Here is a 12573-nt window from a genome sequence, read left to right on the forward strand (position 1 = left end):
TGCTCTCTCCCGTCTCTCTCTGCTCTCTCCCGTCTCTCTCTGCTCTCTCCCGTCTCTCTCTGCTCTCTCCCGTCTCTCTCTGCTCTCTCCCGTCTCTCTCTGCTCTCTCCCGTCTCTCTCTTCTCTCTCCCGTCTCTCTCTTCTCTCTCCCGTCTCTCTCTGCTCTCTCCCGTCTCTCTCTGCTCTCTCCCGTCTCTCTCTGCTCTCTCCCGTCTCTCTCTGCTCTCTCCCGTCTCTCTCTGCTCTCTCCCGTCTCTCTCTACTCTCTCCCGTCTCTCTCTACTCTCTCTCTACTCTCTCTACTCTCTCTCTACTCTCTCCCGTCTCTCTCTCTACTCTCTGCCGTCTCTCTCTACTCTCTCCCGTCTCTCTCTACTCTCTCCCGTCTCTCTCCCGTCTCTCTCTACTCTCTCCCGTCTCTCTCTACTCTCTCCCGTCTCTCTCTACTCTCTCCCGTCTCTCTCTCTACTCTCTGCCGTCTCTCTCTACTCTCTCCCGTCTCTCTCTACTCTCTCCCGTCTCTCTCTACTCTCTCTCCCGTCTCTCTCCCGTCTCTCTCTACTCTCTCCCGTCTCTCTCTACTCTCTCCCGTCTCTCTCTACTCTCTCCCGTCTCTGTCTACTCTCTCCCGTCTCTGTCTACTCTCTCCCGTCTCTCTCTACTCTCTCTCTACTCTCTCTACTCTCTCTCTACTCTCTCCCGTCTCTCTCTCTACTCTCTGCCGTCTCTCTCTACTCTCTCCCGTCTCTCTCTACTCTCTCCCGTCTCTCTCCCGTCTCTCTCTACTCTCTCCCGTCTCTCTCTACTCTCTCCCGTCTCTCTACTCTCTCCCGTCTCTCTCTACTCTCTCCCGTCTCTCTCTACTCTCTCCCGTCTCTCTCTACTCTCTCCCGTCTCTCTCTACTCTCTCTCCCGTCTCTCTCCCGTCTCTCTCTACTCTCTCCCGTCTCTCTCTACTCTCTCCCGTCTCTCTCTACTCTCTCCCGTCTCTCTCTACTCTCTCCCGTCTCTCTAGTCTCTCTCTAGTCTCTCTCTACTCTCTCTACTCTCTCCCGTCTCTCTCCCGTCTCTCTCCCGTCTCTCTCTACTCTCTCCCGTCTCTCTCTACTCTCTCCCGTCTCTCTCTACTCTCTCCCGTCTCTCTCTACTCTCTCCCGTCTCTCTCCCGTCTCTCTCCCGTCTCTCTCCCGTCTCTCTACTCTCTCCCGTCTCTCTCCCGTCTCTCTCCCGTCTCTCTCCCGTCTCTCTCCCGTCTCTCTCCCGTCTCTCTCCCGTCTCTCTCTACTCTCTCCCGTCTCCCTCTACTCTCTCCCGTCTCCCTCTACTCTCTCCCGTCTCTCTCTACTCTCTTCCGTCTCTCTCTACTCTCTTCCGTCTCTCTCTACTCTCCCGTCTCTCTCTGCTCTCTCCCGTCTCTCTCTGCTCTCTCCCGTCTCTCTCTGCTCTCTCCCGTCTCTCTCTGCTCTCTCCCGTCTCTCTCTGCTCTCTCCCGTCTCTCTCTGCTCTCTCCCGTCTCTCTCTGCTCTCTCCCGTCTCTCTCTGCTCTCTCCCGTCTCTCTCTGCTCTCTCCCGTCTCTCTCTGCTCTCTCCCGTCTCTCTCTGCTCTCTCCCGTCTCTCTCTGCTCTCTCCCGTCTCTCTCTGCTCTCTCCCGTCTCTCTCTGCTCTCTCCCGTCTCTCTCTGCTCTCTGCCGTCTCTCTCTGCTCTCTGCCGTCTCTCTCTGCTCTCTCCCGTCTCTCTCTCTGCTCTCTCCCGTCTCTCTCTCTGCTCTCTGCAGTCTCTCTCTTCTCTCTCTGCTCTCTCCCGTCTCTCTCTGCTCTCTCCCGTCTCTCTCTGCTCTCTCCCGTCTCTCTCTGCTCTCTCCCGTCTCTCTCTGCTCTCTCCCGTCTCTCTCTGCTCTCTCCCGTCTCTCTCTGCTCTCTCCCGTCTCTCTCTGCTCTCTCCCGTCTCTCTCTGCTCTCTCCCGTCTCTCTCCCGTCTCTCTCTACTCTCTCCCGTCTCTCTCTACTCTCTCCCGTCTCTCTCTACTCTCTCCCGTCTCTCTCCCGTCTCTCTCCCGTCTCTCTCCCGTCTCTCTCCCGTCTCTCTCCCGTCTCTCTCCCGTCTCTCTCTACTCTCTCCCGTCTCTCTCTACTCTCTCCCGTCTCTCTCTACTCTCTCCCGTCTCTCTAGTCTCTCTCTACTCTCTCTACTCTCTCTACCCTCTCCCGTCTCTCTCCCGTCTCTCTCCCGTCTCTCTCCCGTCTCTCTCTACTCTCTCCCGTCTCTCTAGTCTCTCCCGTCTCTCTCTACTCTCTCCCGTCTCTCCCGTCTCTCTCTACTCTCTCCCGTCTCTCTCTACTCTCTCCCGTCTCTCTCCCGTCTCTCTCCCGTCTCTCTCCCGTCTCTCTCCCGTCTCTCTCCCGTCTCTCTCTACTCTCTCCCGTCTCTCTCTACTCTCTCCCGTCTCTCTCTACTCTCTCCCGTCTCTCTCTACTCTCTCCCGTCTCTCTCTACTCTCTCTCCCGTCTCTCTCCCGTCTCTCTCCCGTCTCTCTCTACTCTCTCCCGTCTCTCTCTACTCTCTCCCGTCTCTCTCTACTCTCTCCCGTCTCTCTCTACTTTCTCCCGTCTCTCTCTGCTCTCTCCCGTCTCTCTCTGCTCTCTCCCGTCTCTCTCTGCTCTCTCCCGTCTCTCTCTGCTCTCTCCCGTCTCTCTCTGCTCTCTCCCGTCTCTCTCTGCTCTCTCCCGTCTCTCTCTGCTCTCTCCCGTCTCTCTCTGCTCTCTCCCGTCTCTCTCTGCTCTCTCCCGTCTCTCTCTGCTCTCTCCCGTCTCTCTCTGCTCTCTCCCGTCTCTCTCTGCTCTCTCCCGTCTCTCTCTGCTCTCTCCCGTCTCTCTCTGCTCTCTGCCGTCTCTCTCTGCTCTCTGCCGTCTCTCTCTGCTCTCTCCCGTCTCTCTCTCTGCTCTCTGCAGTCTCTCTCTTCTCTCTCTGCTCTCTCCCGTCTCTCTCTGCTCTCTCCCGTCTCTCTCTGCTCTCTCCCGTCTCTCTCTGCTCTCTCCCGTCTCTCTCTGCTCTCTCCCGTCTCTCTCTGCTCTCTCCCGTCTCTCTCTGCTCTCTCCCGTCTCTCTCTGCTCTCTCCCGTCTCTCTCTGCTCTCTCCCGTCTCTCTCTGCTCTCTCCCGTCTCTCTCTACTCTCTCCCTTCTCTCCCCCGTCTCTCTCCCGTCTCTCTCCCGTCTCTCTCCCGTCTCTCTCCCGTCTCTCTCCCGTCTCTCTCCCGTCTCTCTCCCGTCTCTCTCCCGTCTCTCTCCCGTCTCTCTCTACTCTCTCCCGTCTCTCTCTACTCTCTCCCGTCTCTCTCTACTCTCTCCCGTCTCTCTAGTCTCTCTCTACTCTCTCTACTCTCTCTACTCTCTCTACCCTCTCCCGTCTCTCTCCCGTCTCTCTCCCGTCTCTCTCCCGTCTCTCTCTACTCTCTCCCGTCTCTCTAGTCTCTCCCGTCTCTCTCTACTCTCTCCCGTCTCTCCCGTCTCTCTCTACTCTCTCCCGTCTCTCTCTACTCTCTCCCGTCTCTCTCCCGTCTCTCTCCCGTCTCTCTCCCGTCTCTCTCTACTCTCTCCCGTCTCTCTCTACTCTCTCCCGTCTCTCTCTACTCTCTCCCGTCTCTCTCTACTCTCTCCCGTCTCTCTCTACTCTCTCTCCCGTCTCTCTCCCGTCTCTCTCTACTCTCTCCCGTCTCTCTCTACTCTCTCCCGTCTCTCTCTACTCTCTCCCGTCTCTCTCTACTTTCTCCCGTCTCTCTCTACTCTCTCCCGTCTCTCTAGTCTCTCTCTAGTCTCTCTCTACTCTCTCTACTCTCTCCCGTCTCTCTCCCGTCTCTCTCCCGTCTCTCTCCCGTCTCTCTCTACTCTCTCCCGTCTCTCTCTACTCTCTCCCGTCTCTCTCTACTCTCTCCCGTCTCTCTCTACTCTCTCCCGTCTCTCTCCCGTCTCTCTCCCGTTTTTCTCCCGTCTCTCTCTACTCTCTCCCGTCTCTCTCCCGTCTCTCTCCCGTCTCTCTCCCGTCTCTCTCCCGTCTCTCTCCCGTCTCCCTCTACTCTCTCCCGTCTCCCTCTACTCTCTCCCGTCTCCCTCTACTCTCTCCCGTCTCCCTCTACTCTCTCCCGTCTCTCTCTACTCTCTTCCGTCTCTCTCTACTCTCCCGTCTCTCTCTGCTCTCTCCCGTCTCTCTCTGCTCTCTCCCGTCTCTCTCTGCTCTCTCCCGTCTCTCTCTGCTCTCTCCCGTCTCTCTCTGCTCTCTCCCGTCTCTCTCTGCTCTCTCCCGTCTCTCTCTGCTCTCTCCCGTCTCTCTCTGCTCTCTCCCGTCTCTCTCTGCTCTCTCCCGTCTCTCTCTGCTCTCTCCCGTCTCTCTCTGCTCTCTCCCGTCTCTCTCTGCTCTCTCCCGTCTCTCTCTGCTCTCTCCCGTCTCTCTCTGCTCTCTCCCGTCTCTCTCTGCTCTCTGCCGTCTCTCTCTGCTCTCTCCCGTCTCTCTCTCTGCTCTCTGCCGTCTCTCTCTCTGCTCTCTCCCGTCTCTCTCTGCTCTCTCCCGTCTCTCTCTGCTCTCTCCCGTCTCTCTCTGCTCTCTCCCGTCTCTCTCTGCTCTCTCCCGTCTCTCTCTGCTCTCTCCCGTCTCTCTCTGCTCTCTCCCGTCTCTCTCTGCTCTCTCCCGTCTCTCTCTGCTCTCTCCCGTCTCTCTCTGCTCTCTCCCGTCTCTCTCTGCTCTCTCCCGTCTCTCTCTGCTCTCTCCCGTCTCTCTCTGCTCTCTCCCGTCTCTCTCTGCTCTCTCTGCTCTCTCCCGTCTCTCTCTGCTCTCTCTGCTCTCTCCCGTCTCTCTCCCGTCTCTCTCCCGTCTCTCTCCCGTCTCTCTCCCGTCTCTCTCCCGTCTCTCTCCCGTCTCTCTCCCGTCTCTCTCCCGTCTCTCTCCCGTCTCTCTCTACTCTCTCCCGTCTCTCTCTACTCTCTCCCGTCTCTCTCCCGTCTCTCTCCCGTCTCTCTCCCGTCTCTCTCTACTCTCTCCCGTCTCTCTCTACTCTCTCCCGTCTCTCTCTACTCTCTCCCGTCTCTCTAGTCTCTCTCTACTCTCTCTACTCTCTCTACTCTCTCTACCCTCTCCCGTCTCTCTCCCGTCTCTCTCTACTCTCTCCCGTCTCTCTAGTCTCTCTCTACTCTCTCTACTCTCTCTACTCTCTCCCGTCTCTCTCTACTCTCTCCCGTCTCTCTCTACTCTCTCCCGTCTCTCTCTACTCTCTCCCGTCTCTCTCTACTCTCTCCCGTCTCTCTCCCGTCTCTCTCCCGTCCCTCTCCCGTCTCTCTCTACTCTCTCCCGTCTCTCTCTACTCTCTCCCGTCTCTCTCTACTCTCTCTCCCGTCTCTCTCTACTCTCTCCCGTCTCTCTCTACTCTCTCCCGTCTCTCTCTACTCTCTCCCGTCTCTCTCTACTCTCTCCCGTCTCTCTCTACTCTCTCCCGTCTCTCTCTACTCTCTCTACTCTCTCCCGTCTCTCTCTACTCTCTCCCGTCTCTCTAGTCTCTCTCTACTCTCTCTACTCTCTCTACTCTCTCCCGTCTCTCTCTACTCTCTCCCGTCTCTCTCTACTCTCTCCCGTCTCTCTCTACTCTCCCGTCTCTCTCTACTCTCTCCCGTCTCTCTCCCGTCTCTCTCCCGTCTCTCTCCCGTCTCTCTCCCGTCCCTCTCCCGTCTCTCTCTACTCTCTCCCGTCTCTCTCTACTCTCTCCCGTCTCTCTCTACTCTCTCCCGTCTCTCTCTACTCTCTCCCGTCTCTCTCTACTCTCTCCCGTCTCTCTCTACTCTCTCCCGTCTCTCTCTACTCTCTCCCGTCTCTCTCTACTCTCTCCCGTCTCTCTCTACTCTCTCCCGTCTCTCTCTACTCTCTCCCGTCTCTCTCCCGTCTCTCTCCCGTCTCTCTCCCGTCTCTCTCCCGTCTCTCTCCCGTCTCTCTCCCGTCTCTCTCTACTCTCTCCCGTCTCTCTCTACTCTCTCCCGTCTCTCTCTACTCTCTCCCGTCTCTCTCTACTCTCTCCCGTCTCTCTAGTCTCTCTCTACTCTCTCTACTCTCTCCCGTCTCTCTCCCGTCTCTCTCCCGTCTCTCTCCCGTCTCTCTCCCGTCTCTCTCCCGTCTCTCTCCCGTCTCTCTAGTCTCTCTCTACTCTCTCTACTCTCTCTACTCTCTCCCGTCTCTCTCTACTCTCTCCCGTCTCTCTCTACTCTCTCCCGTCTCTCTCTACTCTCTCCCGTCTCTCTCTACTCTCTCTACTCTCTCCCGTCTCTCTCCCGTCTCTCTCCCGTCTCTCTCCCGTCTCTCTCCCGTCTCTCTCTACTCTCTCCCGTCTCTCTCTACTCTCTCCCGTCTCTCTCCCGTCTCTCTCCCGTCTCTCTCCCGTCTCTCTCCCGTCTCTCTCCCGTCTCTCTCCCGTCTCTCTCCCGTCTCTCTCCCGTCTCTCTCTACTCTCTCCCGTCTCTCTCTACTCTCTCCCGTCTCTCTCCCGTCTCTCTCCCGTCTCTCTCCCGTCTCTCTCCCGTCTCTCTCCCGTCTCTCTCCCGTCTCTCTCCCGTCTCTCTCTACTCTCTCCCGTCTCCCTCTACTCTCTCCCGTCTCTCTCTACTCTCTCCCGTCTCTCTCTACTCCCGTCTCTCTCCCGTCTCTCTCCCGTCTCTCTCTACTCTCTCCCGTCTCTCTCTACTCTCTCCCGTCTCTCTCTACTCCCGTCTCCCTCTACTCTCTCCCGTCTCTCTCTACTCTCTCCCGTCTCTCTCCCGTCTCTCTCCCGTCTCTCTCTGCTCTCTCCCGTCTCTCTCTGCTCTCTCCCGTCTCTCTCTGCTCTCTCCCGTCTCTCTCTGCTCTCTCCCGTCTCTCTCTGCTCTCTCCCGTCTCTCTCTGCTCTCTCCCGTCTCTCTCTGCTCTCTCCCGTCTCTCTCTGCTCTCTCCCGTCTCTCTCTACTCTCTCCCGTCTCTCTCTACTCTCTCCCGTCTCTCTCTACTCTCTCCCGTCTCCCTCTACTCTCTCCCGTCTCTCTCTACTCTCTCCCGTCTCTCTCTACTCTCTCCCGTCTCTCTCTGCTCTCTCCCGTCTCTCTCTACTCTCTCCCGTCTCTCTCTACTCTCTCCCGTCTCTCTCTACTCCCGTCTCCCTCTACTCTCTCCCGTCTCTCTCCCGTCTCTCTCTGCTCTCTCCCGTCTCTCTCTGCTCTCTCCCGTCTCTCTCTACTCTCTCCCGTCTCTCTCTACTCTCTCCCGTCTCTCTCCCGTCTCTCTCCCGTCTCTCTCTGCTCTCTCCCGTCTCTCTCTGCTCTCTCCCGTCTCTCTCTGCTCTCTCCCGTCTCTCTCTGCTCTCTCCCGTCTCTCTCTGCTCTCTCCCGTCTCTCTCTGCTCTCTCCCGTCTCTCTCTGCTCTCTCCCGTCTCTCTCTGCTCTCTCCCGTCTCTCTCTACTCTCTCCCGTCTCTCTCTACTCTCTCCCGTCTCCCTCTACTCTCTCCCGTCTCTCTCTACTCTCTCCCGTCTCTCTCTGCTCTCTCCCGTCTCTCTCTGCTCTCTCCCGTCTCTCTCTACTCTCTCCCGTCTCTCTCTACTCTCTCCCGTCTCTCTCTACTCTCTCCCGTCTCTCTCTACTCCCGTCTCCCTCTACTCTCTCCCGTCTCTCTCCCGTCTCTCTCTGCTCTCTCCCGTCTCTCTCTGCTCTCTCCCGTCTCTCTCTGCTCTCTCCCGTCTCTCTCTGCTCTCTCCCGTCTCTCTCTGCTCTCTCCCGTCTCTCTCTGCTCTCTCCCGTCTCTCTCTACTCTCTCCCGTCTCTCTCTACTCTCTCCCGTCTCTCTCTACTCTCTCCCGTCTCTCTCTACTCTCTCCCGTCTCTCTCTACTCTCTCCCGTCTCTCTCTACTCTCTCTCTACTCTCTCCCGTCTCTCTCTACTCTCTCCCGTCTCTCTCTACTCTCTCCCGTCTCTCTCTACTCTCTCCCGTCTCTCTCTACTCTCTCCCGTCTCTCTCTACTCTCTCCCGTCTCTCTCTAACCTCTCCCGTCTCTCTCTACCCTCTCCCGTCTCTCTCTACTCTCTCCCGTCTCTCTCTACTCTCTCCCGTCTCTCTCTACTCTCTCCCGTCTCTCTCTACTCTCTCCCGTCTCTCTCTACTCTCTCCCGTCTCTCTCTACTCTCTCCCGTCTCTCTCTAACCTCTCCCGTCTCTCTCTACCCTCTCCCGTCTCTCTCTACTCTCTCCCGTCTCTCTCTACTCTCTCCCGTCTCTCTCTACTCTCTCCCGTCTCTCTCTGCTCTCTCCCGTCTCTCTCTGCTCTCTCCCGTCTCTCTCTGCTCTCTCCCGTCTCTCTCTGCTCTCTCCCGTCTCTCTCTGCTCTCTCCCGTCTCTCTCTGCTCACTCCCGTCTCTCTCTGCTCTCTCCCGTCTCTCTCTGCTCTCTCCCGTCTCTCTCTGCTCTCTCCCGTCTCTCTCTCTACTCTCTGCCGTCTCTCTCTCTACTCTCTGCCGTCTCTCTCTACTCTCTCCCGTCTCTCTCCCGTCTCTCTCCCGTCTCTCTCCCGTCTCTCTCCCGTCTCTCTCCCGTCTCTCTCTACTCTCTCCCGTCTCTCTCTACTCTCTCCCGTCTCTCTCTACTCTCTCCCGTCTCTCTCCCGTCTCTCTCCCGTCTCTCTCCCGTCTCTCTCCCGTCTCTCTCTACTCTCTCCCGTCTCTCTCTACTCTCTCCCGTCTCTCTAGTCTCTCTCTACTCTCTCTACTCTCTCTACTCTCTCTACTCTCTCTACTCTCTCCCGTCTCTCTCCCGTCTCTCTCCCGTCTCTCTCCCGTCTCTCTCTACTCTCTCCCGTCTCTCTAGTCTCTCTCTACTCTCTCTACTCTACTCTCTCCCGTCTCTCTCCCGTCTCTCTCTACTCTCTCCCGTCTCTCTCTACTCTCTCCCGTCTCTCTCTACTCTCTCCCGTCTCTCTCTACTCTCTCCCGTCTCTCTCTACTCTCTCCCGTCTCTCTCCCGTCTCTCTCCCGTCTCTCTCTACTCTCTCCCGTCTCTCCCGTCTCTCTCCCGTCTCTCTCCCGTCTCTCTCCCGTCTCTCTCCCGTCTCGCTCTACTCTCTCCCGTCTCTCTCTACTCTCTCCCGTCTCTCTACTCTCTCCCGTCTCTCTCCCGTCTCTCTCTACTCTCTCCCGTCTCTCTCTACTCTCTCCCGTCTCTCTCTACTCTCTCCCGTCTCTCTCCCGTCTCTCTCCCGTCTCTCTCCCGTCTCTCTCCCGTCTCTCTCCCGTCTCTCTCTACTCTCTCCCGTCTCTCTCTACTCTCTCCCGTCTCTCTCTACTCTCCCGTCTCTCTCTACTCTCTCCCGTCTCTCTCTACTCTCTCCCGTCTCTCTCTACTCTCTCCCGTCTCTCTAGTCTCTCTCTACTCTCTCTACTCTCTCTACTCTCTCCCGTCTCTCTCCCGTCTCTCTCCCGTCTCTCTCCCGTCTCTCTCCCGTCTCTCTCTACTCTCTCCCGTCTCTCTAGTCTCTCTCTACTCTCTCTACTCTCTCCCGTCTCTCTCCCGTCTCTCTCCCGTCTCTCTCTACTCTCTCCCGTCTCTCTCCCGTCTCTCTCCCGTCTCTCTCTACTCTCTCCCGTCTCTCTCTACTCTCTCCCGTCTCTCTCTACTCTCTCCCGTCTCTCTCTACTCTCTCCCGTCTCTCTCCCGTCTCTCTCCCGTCTCTCTCCCGTCTCTCTCCCGTCTCTCTCCCGTCTCTCTCCCGTCTCTCTCTGCTCTCTCCCGTCTCTCTCTGCTCTCTCCCGTCTCTCTCTGCTCTCTCCCGTCTCTCTCTGCTCTCTCCCGTCTCTCTCTGCTCTCTCCCGTCTCTCTCTCTACTCTCTGCCGTCTCTCTCTCTACTCTCTGCCGTCTCTCTCTACTCTCTGCCGTCTCTCTCTACTCTCTCTCTACTCTCTCCCGTCTCTCTCTACTCTCTCCCGTCTCTCTCTACTCTCTCCCGTCTCTCTCTACTCTCTCCCGTCTCTCTCCCGTCTCTCTCCCGTCTCTCTCCCGTCTCTCTCCCGTCTCTCTCCCGTCTCTCTCCCGTCTCTCTCCCGTCTCTCTCCCGTCTCTCTCCCGTCTCTCTCTACTCTCTCCCGTCTCTCTCTACTCTCTCCCGTCTCTCTCTACTCTCTCCCGTCTCTCTCCCGTCTCTCTCCCGTCTCTCTCCCGTCTCTCTCCCGTCTCTCTCCCGTCTCTCTCTACTCTCTCTCTACTCTCTCCCGTCTCTCTAGTCTCTCTCTACTCTCTCTACTCTCTCCCGTCTCTCTCCCGTCTCTCTCCCGTCTCTCTCCCGTCTCTCTCCCGTCTCTCTCCCGTCTCTCTCTACTCTCTCCCGTCTCTCTAGTCTCTCTCTACTCTCTCTACTCTCTCTACTCTCTCCCGTCTCTCTCCCGTCTCTCTCCCGTCTCTCTCTACTCTCTCCCGTCTCTCTCCCGTCTCTCTCTACTCTCTCCCGTCTCTCTCTACTCTCTCCCGTCTCTCTCCCGTCTCTCTCCCGTCTCTCTCTACTCTCTCCCGTCTCTCCCGTCTCTCTCCCGTCTCTCTCCCGTCTCTCTCCCGTCTCTCTCCCGTCTCTCTCCCGTCTCTCTCCCGTCTCTCTCCCGTCTCTCTCCCGTCTCTCTCCCGTCTCTCTCTACTCTCTCCCGTCTCTCTCTACTCTCTCCCGTCTCTCTCCCGTCTCTCTCTACTCTCTCCCGTCTCTCTCTACTCTCTCCCGTCTCTCTCTACTCTCTCCCGTCTCTCTCCCGTCTCTCTCCCGTCTCTCTCCCGTCTCTCTCCCGTCTCTCTCTACTCTCTCCCGTCTCTCTCTACTCTCTCCCGTCTCTCTCTACTCTCTCCCGTCTCTCTCTACTCTCTCCCGTCTCTCTCTACTCTCTCCCGTCTCTCTCTACTCTCTCCCGTCTCTCTCTACTCTCTCCCGTCTCTCTCTACTCTCTCCCGTCTCTCTCTACTCTCTCCCGTCTCTCTCTACTCTCTCCCGTCTCTCTAGTCTCTCTCTACTCTCTCTACTCTCTCTACTCTCTCTACTCTCTCCCGTCTCTCTCCCGTCTCTCTCCCGTCTCTCTCCCGTCTCTCTCCCGTCTCTCTCCCGTCTCTCTCTACTCTCTCCCGTCTCTCTAGTCTCTCTCTACTCTCTCCCGTCTCTCTAGTCTCTCTCTACTCTCTCTACTCTCTCTACTCTCTCCCGTCTCTCTCCCGTCTCTCTCCCGTCTCTCTCTACTCTCTCCCGTCTCTCTACTCTCTCCCGTCTCTCTCCCGTCTCTCTCCCGTCTCTCTCTACTCTCTCCCGTCTCTCTCTACTCTCTCCCGTCTCTCTCTACTCTCTCCCGTCTCTCTCCCGTCTCTCTCCCGTCTCTCTCCCGTCTCTCTCCCGTCTCTCTCCCGTCTCTCTCTACTCTCTCCCGTCTCTCTCTACTCTCTCCCGTCTCTCTCTACTCTCTCCCGTCTCTCTCTACTCTCTCCCGTCTCTCTCTACTCTCTCCCGTCTCCCTCTACTCTCTCCCGTCTCTCTCTACTCTCTCCCGTCTCTCTCTACTCTCTCCCGTCTCTCTCCCGTCTCTCTCCCGTCTCTCTCCCGTCTCTCTCCCGTCTCTCTCCCGTCTCTCTCTACTCTCTTCCGTCTCTCTCTACTCTCTACTCTCTTCCGTCTCTCTACTCTCCCGTCTCTCTCTACTCTCTCCCGTCTCTCTGCTCTCTCCCGTCTCTCTCTGCTCTCTCCCGTCTCTCTCTGCTCTCTCCCGTCTCTCTCTGCTCTCTCCCGTCTCTCTCTGCTCTCTCCCGTCTCTCTCTGCTCTCTCCCGTCTCTCTCTGCTCTCTCCCGTCTCTCTCTGCTCTCTCCCGTCTCTCTCTGCTCTCTCCCGTCTCTCTCTGCTCTCTCCCGTCTCTCTCTGCTCTCTCCCGTCTCTCTCTCTACTCTCTGCCGTCTCTCTCTGCTCTCTCCCGTCTCTCTCTGCTCTCTCCCGTCTCTCTCTGCTCTCTCCCGTCTCTCTCTGCTCTCTCCCGTCTCTCTCTGCTCTCTCCCGTCTCTCTCTACTCTCTCCCGTCTCTCTCTACTCTCTCCCGTCTCTCTCTACTCTCTCCCGTCTCTCTCCCGTCTCTCTCCCGTCTCTCTCTACTCTCTCCCGTCTCTCTCTACTCTCTCCCGTCTCTCTCCCGTCTCTCTCCCGTCTCTCTCCCGTCTCTCTCCCGTCTCTCTCCCGTCTCTCTCCCGTCTCTCTCCCGTCTCTCTCTACTCTCTCCCGTCTCTCTCTACTCTCTCCCGTCTCTCTACTCTCTCCCGTCTCTCTCCCGTCTCTCTCTACTCTCTCCCGTCTCTCTCTACTCTCTCCCGTCTCTCTCTACTCTCTCCCGTCTCTCTCCCGTCTCTCTCCCGTCTCTCTCCCGTCTCTCTCCCGTCTCTTTCCCGTCTCTCTCTACTCTCTCCCGTCTCTCTCTACTCTCTCCCGTCTCTCTCTACTCTCTCCCGTCTCTCTCTACTCTCTCCCGTCTCTCTCTACTCTCTCCCGTCTCTCTCTACTCTCTCCCGTCTCTCTCTA

The 12573-nt window shown here is 57.6% G+C and overlaps 1 protein-coding gene across 1 annotated transcript in view; it reads left to right on the plus strand.

Moving 5' to 3' along the window:
• The window catches only part of LOC129813250 (mitogen-activated protein kinase kinase kinase kinase 5-like), a 168282-nt gene that overhangs the window by 49851 nt on the left and 105858 nt on the right, over positions 1 to 12573 (plus strand). The window lies entirely within an intron of this gene.

The sequence above is a fragment of the Salvelinus fontinalis genome, chromosome 16 (genome assembly GCF_029448725.1).
Source record: "Salvelinus fontinalis isolate EN_2023a chromosome 16, ASM2944872v1, whole genome shotgun sequence".
Lineage (NCBI taxonomy): Eukaryota > Metazoa > Chordata > Actinopteri > Salmoniformes > Salmonidae > Salvelinus > Salvelinus fontinalis.